Raw genomic sequence first — 12,625 nt, forward strand, 5'->3', positions numbered from 1 at the left:
TCCCCTCTTAAAATTTTTGTGTCAATCATAGAACTTTATTTGTTTATTTATGGGCTTCAGAAACTTATTCCTTCCTTTATAATAAGTGGTTTTAATAGCAAACTGTATTGTAATTATCTCACAATATTTCAGAATAAATGTACTTCTTTTATTGTTGCTTTGATTTAATAAGAATATTTAAAATATCTTGAGGAAATATAATTGAATCTTCATGATATAATTTATCTCAGTTAAAGCAAAGTGACTCCAAGGACAAATGTTATGTGAATAAGAATACTCAGAGGGTGGCAATTTGAAACAGATCCCTTCCATATATTTCCCAGTAACCTCTATTCAGTGCAGAACTAACAGTTTGAAATTTATAATTTCATCCTTGAATCCTTTGTCGATCGTGATATCTCCCTCCAAAGGATACATGCCTGAAGATAGCCTGCTATTTCGATTCATAGATAATCGCTTCAACATTCCATACGTTTCTCTTTTTAATAGGGCTATATGAACGCCAAAGCACTTTTAGGAAATCTCTTACGAGCTGACATGCATATGTGAAATCAAATGAATGCTTGCATCGATTCATAATGAATTAAATCACGGTACTGTTCGTATAGCACGAAAGTATCTTTGTCGTTCTTTGCAATAAACGAATAACAAGAACTGAGCAATTGTTTTACAGAAAACTGGCCTTTGTAATAGTGAGGACTAAATAGCTTAAAAATCAATAGCACATAATCCGAAACTTGATATTATATATGTATTACAATGATGTTACTAAGGAAGGCTAGCAGCAAAAACTAATAAGTTATGGTGAATTCTCATATGATAATCTCAAGCATAACTTCAATTTAAATAATCCAGAGGCAAAATTATGATTTTTTTCTCATGAAACAAAATAAACAATATGTAATGCAGATAGAAATTTAACATTTGTATAGTTTATTTTTATCCAAAAAATTAAACGTTATTTGTTCTTTATATGTGAAAAGTGTAACTGACAATTTTAAAAAAATGACATCTCATTGGCAATATACACATTTACAAATTAGAGATATATTTAATGGCATAAATTAGTACTAAAAAGCTTTTTCGTTATAACGTGATTTCCTATTACGCAGAAGTATCGTTTTTTATGGGAACCGACTGCATTTTATTGAGCAAATAAGTAAATTGTTCTTTTTCGTCATGAGCAAATAAGTAAAATGTTCTTTTCTTCATGAGCAAATAAATAAATTTTTCTTTTCGTTATGAGCAAATAAGTAAATTGTTCTCTTCGTCCTGAACAAATAAGTAAATTGTTCTTTTCGTCCTGAGCAAATAAATAAATTTTTCTTTTCGTCATGAGCAAGTAAGTAAATTTTTCTTTTCGTCATGAGCAAGTAAGTAAATTTTTCTTTTCAATATGAGCAAATAAGTAAATTGTTCCTTTCATCATGAGCAAATAAGTAAATTGTTCTTTTCGTCATGAGCAAGTAAATAATTTTTTCTTTTCATTATGAGCAAATAAGTAAATTGTTTCTTTCGTTATGATTAGAATTAATTTGCTGATTAAACGCTTTGATACATATTTAAAATTTCGAGTGCAACTTGTCGTTTCATGTTAAACATGTGAACATGAATTATTCCCTCTAAGATTCATTCCATCAAATATCGTAAAATTCAAATTTCCACCCTGGCTCTGAATGCAGCATAAGAAAAAACTGAAAGAATGTAAAAAGTCTTAAGCATCGCAATAGTTTTTTCCTGTTTATGTTGCGCATTCAGGAGAAATAAGGATTCATTCCATTTTCCAACAAATGCTATTATGATTCATCACACAAAATAATTTTCTGTTCGACAAATTATTATTTGTAAAATCTTGGAGAAATGATTATAGGCCTGAAATATATTTATAGCAATAACATTCTGTACACATACCTTTGATTGTATTTCAATCTCTAAGGAAAAAAACTGGATAAAAATGTCGTTAATATCTTATTCAAAACCTGAGCTGTGGAGATATTGAGTGCGGTATCAAGATGCTATCAATGAACAGAGGCTTAAATAAGCTTTAAAGAAGCATTCTTAACATTTTCGATAAGCAATAAAATTATTCTAATGTTGTGTTATTTCAGAACAATTTTAATGATTTACTGCTGTCATTGAAATCCAAGACTCTTTATCAAGACTTTTTTATGAACATGTTGATTTCGCATTTGGTCTAGCATTTCCAGTAGACAAGAGCTCATTAGAGAAGGCAATATTTTTGGATGCTCAAAGTTATCCTGAAGATGAGTAATCTTTAAAGGCGCAATTTCTACTTTAATTAGCTTCCATTTTTTAATTTTTAATTCATAATTCATTAATATGTATCTCAAACTCTCTAACGGTTAATTAAATTATTCTATTAATATGATAATGGAAGTATGAAAGTATTCAAATGGGAAAAGCAAGTATACAAAATTTCTAAACCCATGTACACCAGGAAATAAGTGAAAAATCAATTTCAAAATTCCATCTTTGCAATTATGAAAGCAATCAAATTATTTTCAATTTTAAAAACAGTTTCAAAAGAAATAAACAAACATCAAATGTAAAGATATTTTCAAAACCTGATTCAAATCAATAATTTTTCAGAAATTTTAAAGTCTTTTTTAAAAAATTTGGCTTAACAAATTAGTAACATTTAAATGCAGAAATCAATTCTCAATGCTATTTTGTGCATGGATAAAAAAAACAATTAACTCAAGTCCAAAGAATATTTGTTATACTTTCGAAATCAAGCATTTAATAATATCCACATAATTAATATACATATTTTTACAGTCTTTGTAAACAATTTTTATATTTTACTATTTAACATAAAATAGCATAATGCAACTAAACTGAAACTTGTTAAGTAAACTTGAAAAGTGAAAGAAATTAAAATCTCGTCACTGGCGATGATGCAAAGCAGAAAATTTTCTTTTTATCTGCAAGCTGACTAACGAAAAAGGGAAGACTTTGCAACCATAAATATTTAATTTCACAATATGATATATTATTATATTTCAAAAAGATAAATAAGATTTATATTATATTTCACCTTTTAGAATGACAATAATTGTAAATGCAAAACCAACCCAAAAATTTCAGATTTCAAACATACAGGGATTTGAAAGCAACAAACAAGCATTGTTATGGCTAATTAAGACAATGGTACTGTAATAATTTCACTAAACATAGCATGGATTTGCAACCAGAAATAAATAATATTTCATATAATTGATTGAAAATTCTGAATCAGAATATCTAAAAATAGCATCCAGAAAAACTGGTAAGGAGAATTCTTCAGAAGTGATTTTCCTTGCAGTTCATTGAGTCTTCAAAGAAAGAAGGAATCAATGTTTAAATTTGTTGCAGATAAATTGCCCTCAATTAGTTCATTAATAGTGAATGTCGGCGTCGAAATTCATTAACCTTTCGAACGTGATCTTTGTCCTCGGAAAGTTCCTGTCATTATTATCACTGAAAATAACATATAACCAATATATATTTACATCTAAAATGTACTAAGAATAATAATTTGTTTTACTTTCTAAAACATTCAGCCAATGGTTATGATAGTTTCTACTAGCAAGTTCGTTAGTTAATATCTGGCAATGATATCTGAAATATCATTAACAGTATAATAGCCTGTCTAGATTAAGTCCCTATAATACACCTTCCATCTAAATAATTATTATGAAGGAAAAAAAGCAAACTTCTTAAAATCAAACTGAAAGTCTATTTCGTTGTTTATCGCCAAAATTTCTACTCGTCTAAAAATATCATAAAAATATTACATTGATCTAATTTGTTAACTATATTTACAATTCGTTTGAAAAACTTTCACACAATATTAATATCGTGACTTTCAAGAATCTTTCCGTAAAAGCAAGTACCATTTTTACTAAGCCCCTTAATGGAGTGGACGTAAATTTGCCAAGCTTCGAATTGTCGCTTCACAAACTCATAAGATGAAATTAAATCATACTCTGTTCATAGAAAAAAGGTCTATAAATCAACATAAAAAATTACTCATAATCTACAAACATCTCCAGATTCTATGAATTCTTAGATGAATCATTACGACATCTCATTCCCAAAACGTAGATCACATCTATTTAGCTTGTGAAAAAAAAATAGTTTATATATCGTGTCTTAATGCTATACAACAAGGACATTATCCTGTACAATATTCTTTATATAATAGTAAGCGAGAAATTGATGTATATTTTGATCAGCTACATTGGAACTTCTGTTTTTTGTTGCCATTCAAAAAAAAATATTCAGAATGGATAACCATCCAGTAATCAGTCATCATGCATCTTTTTCTGACCATCTTCGTAGATATCTCTTTATGAGCAATCTTCGGCGAGTTAATCGTGTTTTCACTCTCAAGAATCAAGAAGAAGAGGGGTAAAATCCCTCCTGCGGCGTTTCTTATATTCTGCATGAGTGCATTAAATCCTGTTAATGAGATCATCTTGTAAGTTTATGGTCCACTGGAAACCGAAGACCGAAGGTTTTATGGCAGCTCCAAAATATGTAAACAGATACTCAAACTGAGACTGGAAAGAGGGCTCTAATGAATTTTGCGAGTTTATGACGGTAAATAACGTCGTCATGGAGATCATCCGGGTATGCTGGGGGTATCAAGAAAACTTTTATTTGTGATTTACTAAGAAGCAAACATCCTTTTTGTTAGTCGTTGTATTGTTTTTAATTTGTTTCCTTAAAGTGCATTTCCCTTCTACTTTTGTATATATTTCGTTCCTGAAAATAAGTGTATTTAAAGTAATATGTTATATATTAAACGTTGCCTGATCTGTTAGAAAGCAAAATAAATCTGAATAAATCAATTTTGTTGTATAAAATAAAGCTTAGATTATTAGATTATTAGCATATCATTTTGAAATTTTCCTCAGCCCTCAAAATGTATAAATTTGAGTCAAGTTCAAATGTAGAAAATGACATCTGAAAAGGAGCCACGTACTTTAACTTGAACACTACAGCTCCTTTGAAACATCTTATTAACGACTATAGATTACTGTCAATTTATTGATTTTATTAATGAAGCACATCTAATTTTAATTATAATATGTAGGTTTTGATCTAAACTTGGTCATTTACATGCTAATTGCAATTTCCTAATGTTTGTATCTTTTATTATCAGAATTAATTCTATCGTAGAATATATTAGAATGAAAGTTATTCAAATGTCACAGATGTGCCTTTTTATTAAAAATTATTGGGAATAAATTAAAAAATTGAGAAATTTACAAGTAGTTAATACAAGAAGATATATCATAATTGATAGTTCCTGTTAGGGATAAATTGATTTCAAATATATATTATCACATATTCAAATATTACTAATTTATCTTTCCTCAATTGAAATATTACTAATTTAGCTTTCGTCTGTTGAAATATGCCTAATTTAGCTTTCGTCAATTGAAGTATCACTAATTTACCTTTCGGCAATTGAAATATCACTAATTTAGCTTTCGTCTATTGAAATATGCTTAATTTAGCTTTCGCCAATTGAAGTATCACTAATTTACCTTTCGTCAATTGAAATATGCCTAACTTAGCTTCCGTCTATTGAAATATGCCTAATTTAGCTTTCGTTAATTGAAATATCACTAATTTACCTTTCGTCAATTGAAATATCACTAATTTAGCTTTCGTCAATTGAAGTATCACTAATTTAGCTTTCTTCAATTGAAGTATCACTAATTTACCTTTCGTCAATTGAAATATGCCTAACTTAGCTTTCGTCTATTGAAATATGCCTAATTTAGCTTTCGTCCATTGAAATATCACTAATTTAGCTTTCGTCAATTGAAATATGCCTAATTTAGCTTCCGTCTATTGAAATATGCCTAATTTAGCTTTCGTCAATTGAAATATCACTAATTTACCTTTCGTCAATTGAAATATCACTAATTTAGCTTTCGTCAATTGAAGTATCACTAATTTAGCTTTCGTCAATTGAAATATCACTAATTTAGCTTTCGTCCATTGAAATATCACTAATTTAGCAATCTCAAAACAGTGCATTATGTTCTTTCGAAATTTCCGCATATAAAAGGTATACATCTTCATAGAAGTTAAACATCTATATTTCAACCTATTAAAAAGTTCTATATTTTTTTTTAAATATTTCTTCTTTTTTAAAAAAAAGAATAATAATTTTCATGACAAATTTGAAATAATAAACTTAAATATTGGAATATTTTGTTCTAATTTTTTATGAAATTGCACGAAAATTTCCCCTGCTTATTTGAAAAATGTCAATGCAATAGGTATTTATTTAAAAAAATAGCTTTTGCTTTGAATTACCTGTTTTTTAATAAAAATAATCATACCCGATGAAAGCAGCACTTTTGTTAAAATTTCCGGGAAGAGAAAAAGCAATGTATCTATCGGACAGTTTGTTCCTTATTGTTATACTTAACAAAATGCTTATATTCATTGTATTCATTGCTTTTTTCCTCAGAAAAAAAATTAAAATTTTATAACAATAGTTGCGTTTATATTTATAATATAAATTGGAAATTCCGAAATTATATTTTAACAATCATTCACTGTCTATTTTGTACTAGAAAAGAGTTAAATCCCATTCTCTTATTTTAATAAAAAATAAATATTGGTGCTCTAATCCTTTCTCCGTTCATCATTTTGGCAAGTTGTGGATGTTTATTTATTAACAGTGGAAACGAAACTTTTTAAGGTTGTTATCCATTTCGAAAGTGGGAGGAAAACATTCTTTTATTTCGATAACGATAACATCTGATAAATTAGGAATGCTTCTGAAAAGCGCTCTTTCTTCCATTCTCAAAATATGCTAGAAATTCGAGCCGTGATTTTTCTTGCGTTAACACGGAAGTAAAACATTCTTTAAGATAGGAAATGAAAATGATGGCGCGAGCTGAAACGCTTCGCATCATTTGATAAAAAAATATTTAAATTACCTCTCAACCGTGGAAGGAAATGAATAATGATTTCCCGCCTCTCTTTCTGTTTTTTTTCCCTTGAAACTTCTCAATTACAGAGAAAAAAGTATGTGATTTTACTAAAAAGATCCAGAAACGGTATTGAAAAAAATTGATTTAATATTTTTTTTGTTTCATTCTACAAACAATACGAAAGACAATATTATTAAACAATATGCTATTTCCTATTTTACAGGAAATAGCATAATTGTTTATGAGGAAAATATTTTTTAAGTTCTAGAATCTATTTTTGAATACAGAAATATAATAAAATAAGCTTAATGAAAAGATATAAATAGATTTAATATTCACATGAATGTGTGAAAAACTACAATAAAATAAATCCATCTCATTTCTTATAAGTGTTGCAATAAAGCCTTCCTAAAAGAATCATTTGTTTATTTTAACCCAATTATATTTTATGCCAGATGAAAAACATTCATGCTATTAAGAATTTAAAAAATAAAAAGTAATTAAAAGGGATAGAAGAAAAATAAAATAATATTACAAAATAATTATATTTTCGATTTATACGCACAAATATTTCGACATTACAATAAACATCAATGCTTATAAAGGGCTCTTTCTATCCATAAAACAATTCTTAATGATAAATTGTCTAAAATCAAGAATTCCCCTCAAGTCGGCATTTATTCATTCCCACAAATTACCTCAGCATCTTGTTCCTTAATGCTGAGGATTGACGATTTAAGTGATTCATTAACAAACATGACTGATTAGCGAACAGATGGGAGTCCTCTTTTGACTACCTGTTAGCAATCAATTCCTGTCTTTCGTTCTTCATCTGAATATTAATGGATGTTGCAGAATGAAATTAGTGGGAGTTGTCTCAGAACTTAATTAACTATGAACTATTTTCCCAAAAAGAATCTTAAGAGGTTGAGCACATATAGAGGAATTGGTTAAATGATATGATTGTGGTGAATAGTTTATAAGCCAGTTAACAGCTACGCTACATGAGCAATTGCTTTTGTATCGTGGTCATGTTACTGGGCTGCGAACCACAAGGCCGCAGGTTCTATCCTCGCTCATCTCAATTCGTTTCATTGGTGACCATGGACGATGAACCTTCAACCTTCGTACAGCTGTTGTGGCGCCATCTACCCACAGCAAACCAAAGTCTTCAGACTCACTTGACACAGCAATGCAAAGTCGTCAGATTCACTTGACGCAGCAACACAAAAATACAGGCCGCAGCAACCCAAAGGATACAACCTTTGTCATGTTATTAGGCATCGAACCACAAGGTCCCAGGTTCTATCCTCGCTCATCTCAATCCGCCACAAGATCAATTGATTTTCGCAAAATTGAAGTATGAATTTCTCGCACCATGAGCAGAAATATTGCATATTGAGCAGGTAGAAAGACGATAACTGGCAGCTTAGTTTGCATGCGATCCCATAAGCCTACAAGTTCTTCCAATGGAAGCTCCGTTGAAAAAGAATATTAATAGAAAACATGACTTTTTGAAGAAGAAAATTCTCATAAAAATGTGCTTTCATCAATTATTTACTTATTATAAATATTTTAAGGAGCAAAAGATATTATCATTGATTAACTTCAAAAAGGTGGCAAAATTTTCTAAATTTGTTTGCCTACTTTGGTGTTAACTCGTTAGAAGAAAGGAAACGTTCTTATCGAATAACATCTGTAAAGAAAGCATCAATATTATCAACATCTAAGAAAATGCTTTAATTCGATTAAGTGGTCGTAATTTTATTACTTATCTTTTAAAAAAATTTATAAAAAAAGCAATAATCAAATTTGTAACTAAATAATTTACATCTTCAAGAATACTGCCATATACAGGGTGACTAAAAAAATGTACAGTAAATTTCGAGAAATTACCAGAAATAAGACCTTATTTAGGTACCTTATTTCTGGTTTCTTTCTTCCTATGAATCCTTGTTTTTCTTTTCGTTAAATAAAGTTTTCCTAATAAAAGAAATATTCAAAAATAATTCCACAATTCTAAAAATATTAGCTCTTTCTTTTCTGCTTGACTGAATTCTTGCCGGTAGAAATAAATATTGAATATTAAAAAAAAATAATAATTTTTCATTTACTCTTAATAAGTTTATAAAGATAAAAAAAAAAGAAACATTGGAATTTCATTAAATGCACCGTGTAAGTTCTTTATTTTTTAATTTTTGTATTTTCATAATATTCGCTCTAAAAAACTATCGTATTTTTCAATCTATTTAGCATCTTTTTCAAACAAGATTAAATAAGCCTAATTAATGGGAATTAATGTATAATCCTAAATAAACTAGCCTCCTTCGTTCCAAATCATGAATGAATCAAAAGCTCAGTGAGTAAGGCTCTACAGCTAAACATTTTCATCTATCGATTCGATTAAGTACAAAAGAGAAAAAAATCCCATTATCACTGCCTTTAATTTCATCTTCATTTCCTGCTGACAGGCCATTCTGTGGCTCAGCGATAATTCTTTTGACAGAGATATGGATCGTTTCTCCACTTGTAAAAAAGAAAATGCTACTGTAATAAATTGGATTTAATTCCTTATTCTTCATAATTAGGAGGTTTGAAGAGTAAGTTTTATAATTATTTATTGAAATTAACTTCTCGAACTTAATCAAAAGTGGAGACTTAATAAATCTTTCAAAGGAAATTCTTCGAATTCGCATGATAATGACTTCGAGTGGAATATTTATTTTGTTTGAATGGTAGATTGTTTGTTTAAACTCCATAGTTGAAACACTTGGTCTTTGATTTTCTTCTGTGACTCTACTTGGAATTTGCAACCATAGATGAAAAAAAAAGATACCTGAATGGCACCATCTGGCAAGTTTTCGTTCTTCTACAATGGTATTTTCTTCAAGGCGTTTAAGAAATTCATAAGTTGTGTTACTTTCTCAGGAACTTTGTGGCTTTTCATTAGTAGAAGGAATCGACATAAAGGACATTTTAAACAGAAATTTACTCATTTGGGAAAAATAAGCTGTGTCTTGAGACCTTCATCTTCAACACCAATTCTCATCCTCAAAGCCAACTGATAAACTAATTGATAGCACTATTTGAAAAACGCATATTCATTATTTCATAAACAAGAATAAGTAATTATATGATAAAATATATTAAATATCGTATTATGTTTTCCTTAAATATTGCAATGAAAAATTTTCGATAAGACAAATAATTAAATCGTAATAATCAAACGAGCAAAACTCGAAAACTTTTACAATATTACTGCAAAAATAAAACAAATTATATGACAAAAGAAAAAGAATGTCATAGAATGTACTATAGTTTGCAATAGTGTTAAATTTAGTTGTTTCAGTGCATATTTCATCGGCCGTAAACGCAACTTCCGTTCCCATCAATCATCTTGCCAGAAATATGAAATGACATTTTATATTTTCAATTTTTACAACCATTCCCAATCATTACAGCCATTTGCCCATATTTTTCTAATCCTATTGATCGTCAAAATTTAATTACTGAAGATAAGAAACATGATGAAAAACGGGAAAAATAATTTTTCAAAACAGTTTCAACTAGCATTTCTACTATATCAAACGAGACATCATTAATACTATTCTTCCTATAGCGTATCTTATATTAATGCATTGACATAAAACTCTCAAATTAAATCCGTGATAATGTGCCTAAATTTCATCAATCAAATATTTCACGACTTTGAAACTAAGTTCAAAATAAAATTCTAATGCTAATTTAATATACAAAAACTGCAAGACTAATTACTATTTCTTTTAATCTGAGATCATCGTAGATAAATTCGTTTATGATATAGGACAAAAAAGGAAATAGAAACAGCCAATGAATAACTTCTAGAGAGTTAAAAGTATATGTTATGAGTTTTTATGTTCTCCTTCTTTCAAAGATTATTTCTGTTTAAGATTAGATATGATTAAAGAAGTGATTTCTTTATTCATCTTTTCAAGGAAGTTTCTATTGGATCCCCTATACAGCCTGAAAAAATAATAAGCAAAACACATTTTTAAAATAACTATCTAAAACTTTTTAAATTCTTGAAAGAAAAATGTTATGAAATTTCTGAATGAAGAAATCAGAATCTTCTCCAAATAAAGAAATACTTTTCAAGTTAGTTATGTAGACTATCTTAAGATACTCTTAAATTTCAATGAAATTATTCAACCGACGGCTTCGGACACAAATCCTATATCGAACACCAGGAGAATATAAGCTAAAAATTCTCCTTACTCTAAAAAGGAATATTTTTTTGGTGAATATAAAACATTCACATTTTTTTCAAGTGTGTGACAGAGCTTTGATCCGGAACAAAAAAGAAAAAAAATTGTCATCTCTAAGAAGCTTATTTCTTTCTTTTTTTTTTCTTTTGACTTTGTAAAACAGTTATAAAAGCAAACTCTTGTATACGATCATTTTAGAGAAAAACTTTCTAGTGAAAAAAAGCTGAATAGAAATTCCTTTTAAATAAACAGAAATCGATGGCTTCAGAAACTTATCGAATTAATTGAGAGTATAGCCCTTCTGCAAAAGAATTGTTTAATCAAGAACTACTGATTTTGGCACAGATATTAATTTGGAAGGTGGAAATGTGCATCGCAAAGAAATTTTTCTGAAATTTTAATTAGAATATTAAATAATAAAAACTTAAGGAAGCCTTTGTCCGTGAATACTCCCAAAATTATCATTGAACAAGTCATGCTTTTTTCACCATTTAAGATTTACAAAATTATTATTTTAATGATATTGATTTGATTCTTGTGCAAATGTTTACAGAATTTTAGCATTTTTTTAAAAATATCTTCATTTTTGGGTTTATAATTATACAATACTTAAAATATATTTGATAATCAATTTACTTATTGAACTGAATTTGAAATCATGTTCATCGTTTCTTTAAGTACTAATAGTGTGATTTTATTCCCTTATTAAAGGCTAAAAAAAGACTCCTTATAATTGTTGTGCTTTTTACCTGAGGATTAAGAAAGTGCAGCTGCAGACTATTCATAATTAGAAAGTAGATCATCCTCAAAATTGCATTTTTAAAAAGTTATATTAGCATAATTCAAACACAAAATAAGCAGAACGGGAATAAAAATGTTGAAATAACATGGCTTTGAAAATTGTCACGTTATTATGCTGAAAACTATTTTTTCGGGTGAATCATGAAAGTTGTGTATATAAAACTTAAAAGGAAAATAAAAAAATAATTCAAAAAATATTCCTGGAGTATCAGCTGCACATCATAATAATCGGTTAGTCATTAGTACTATCCGATTAATCAATATATATATATTTATATATATATATATATATATATATATATATATATATATATATATATATATATATATATATATATATATATATATATATATATATATATATATATATATATATATATATATATATATATATATATATATATATATATATATATATATATATATATATACATATATATATAAGTACATATAAAGTAATATAAATATTCAACAACTATCTAAAAATGGAATTCTAAATAAATCTGTCTTTCCTTTCTTTCTTCACAACTGAAAAACAAAAATTACACACGTCTGCCGTTGCACACTAGCAGTAAAATTCTTTCCGCTTTATAATTTGTAAAGGAAAATAAATAA

This window comes from Argiope bruennichi, chromosome 9, assembly GCF_947563725.1.
Source record: "Argiope bruennichi chromosome 9, qqArgBrue1.1, whole genome shotgun sequence".
Lineage (NCBI taxonomy): Eukaryota > Metazoa > Arthropoda > Arachnida > Araneae > Araneidae > Argiope > Argiope bruennichi.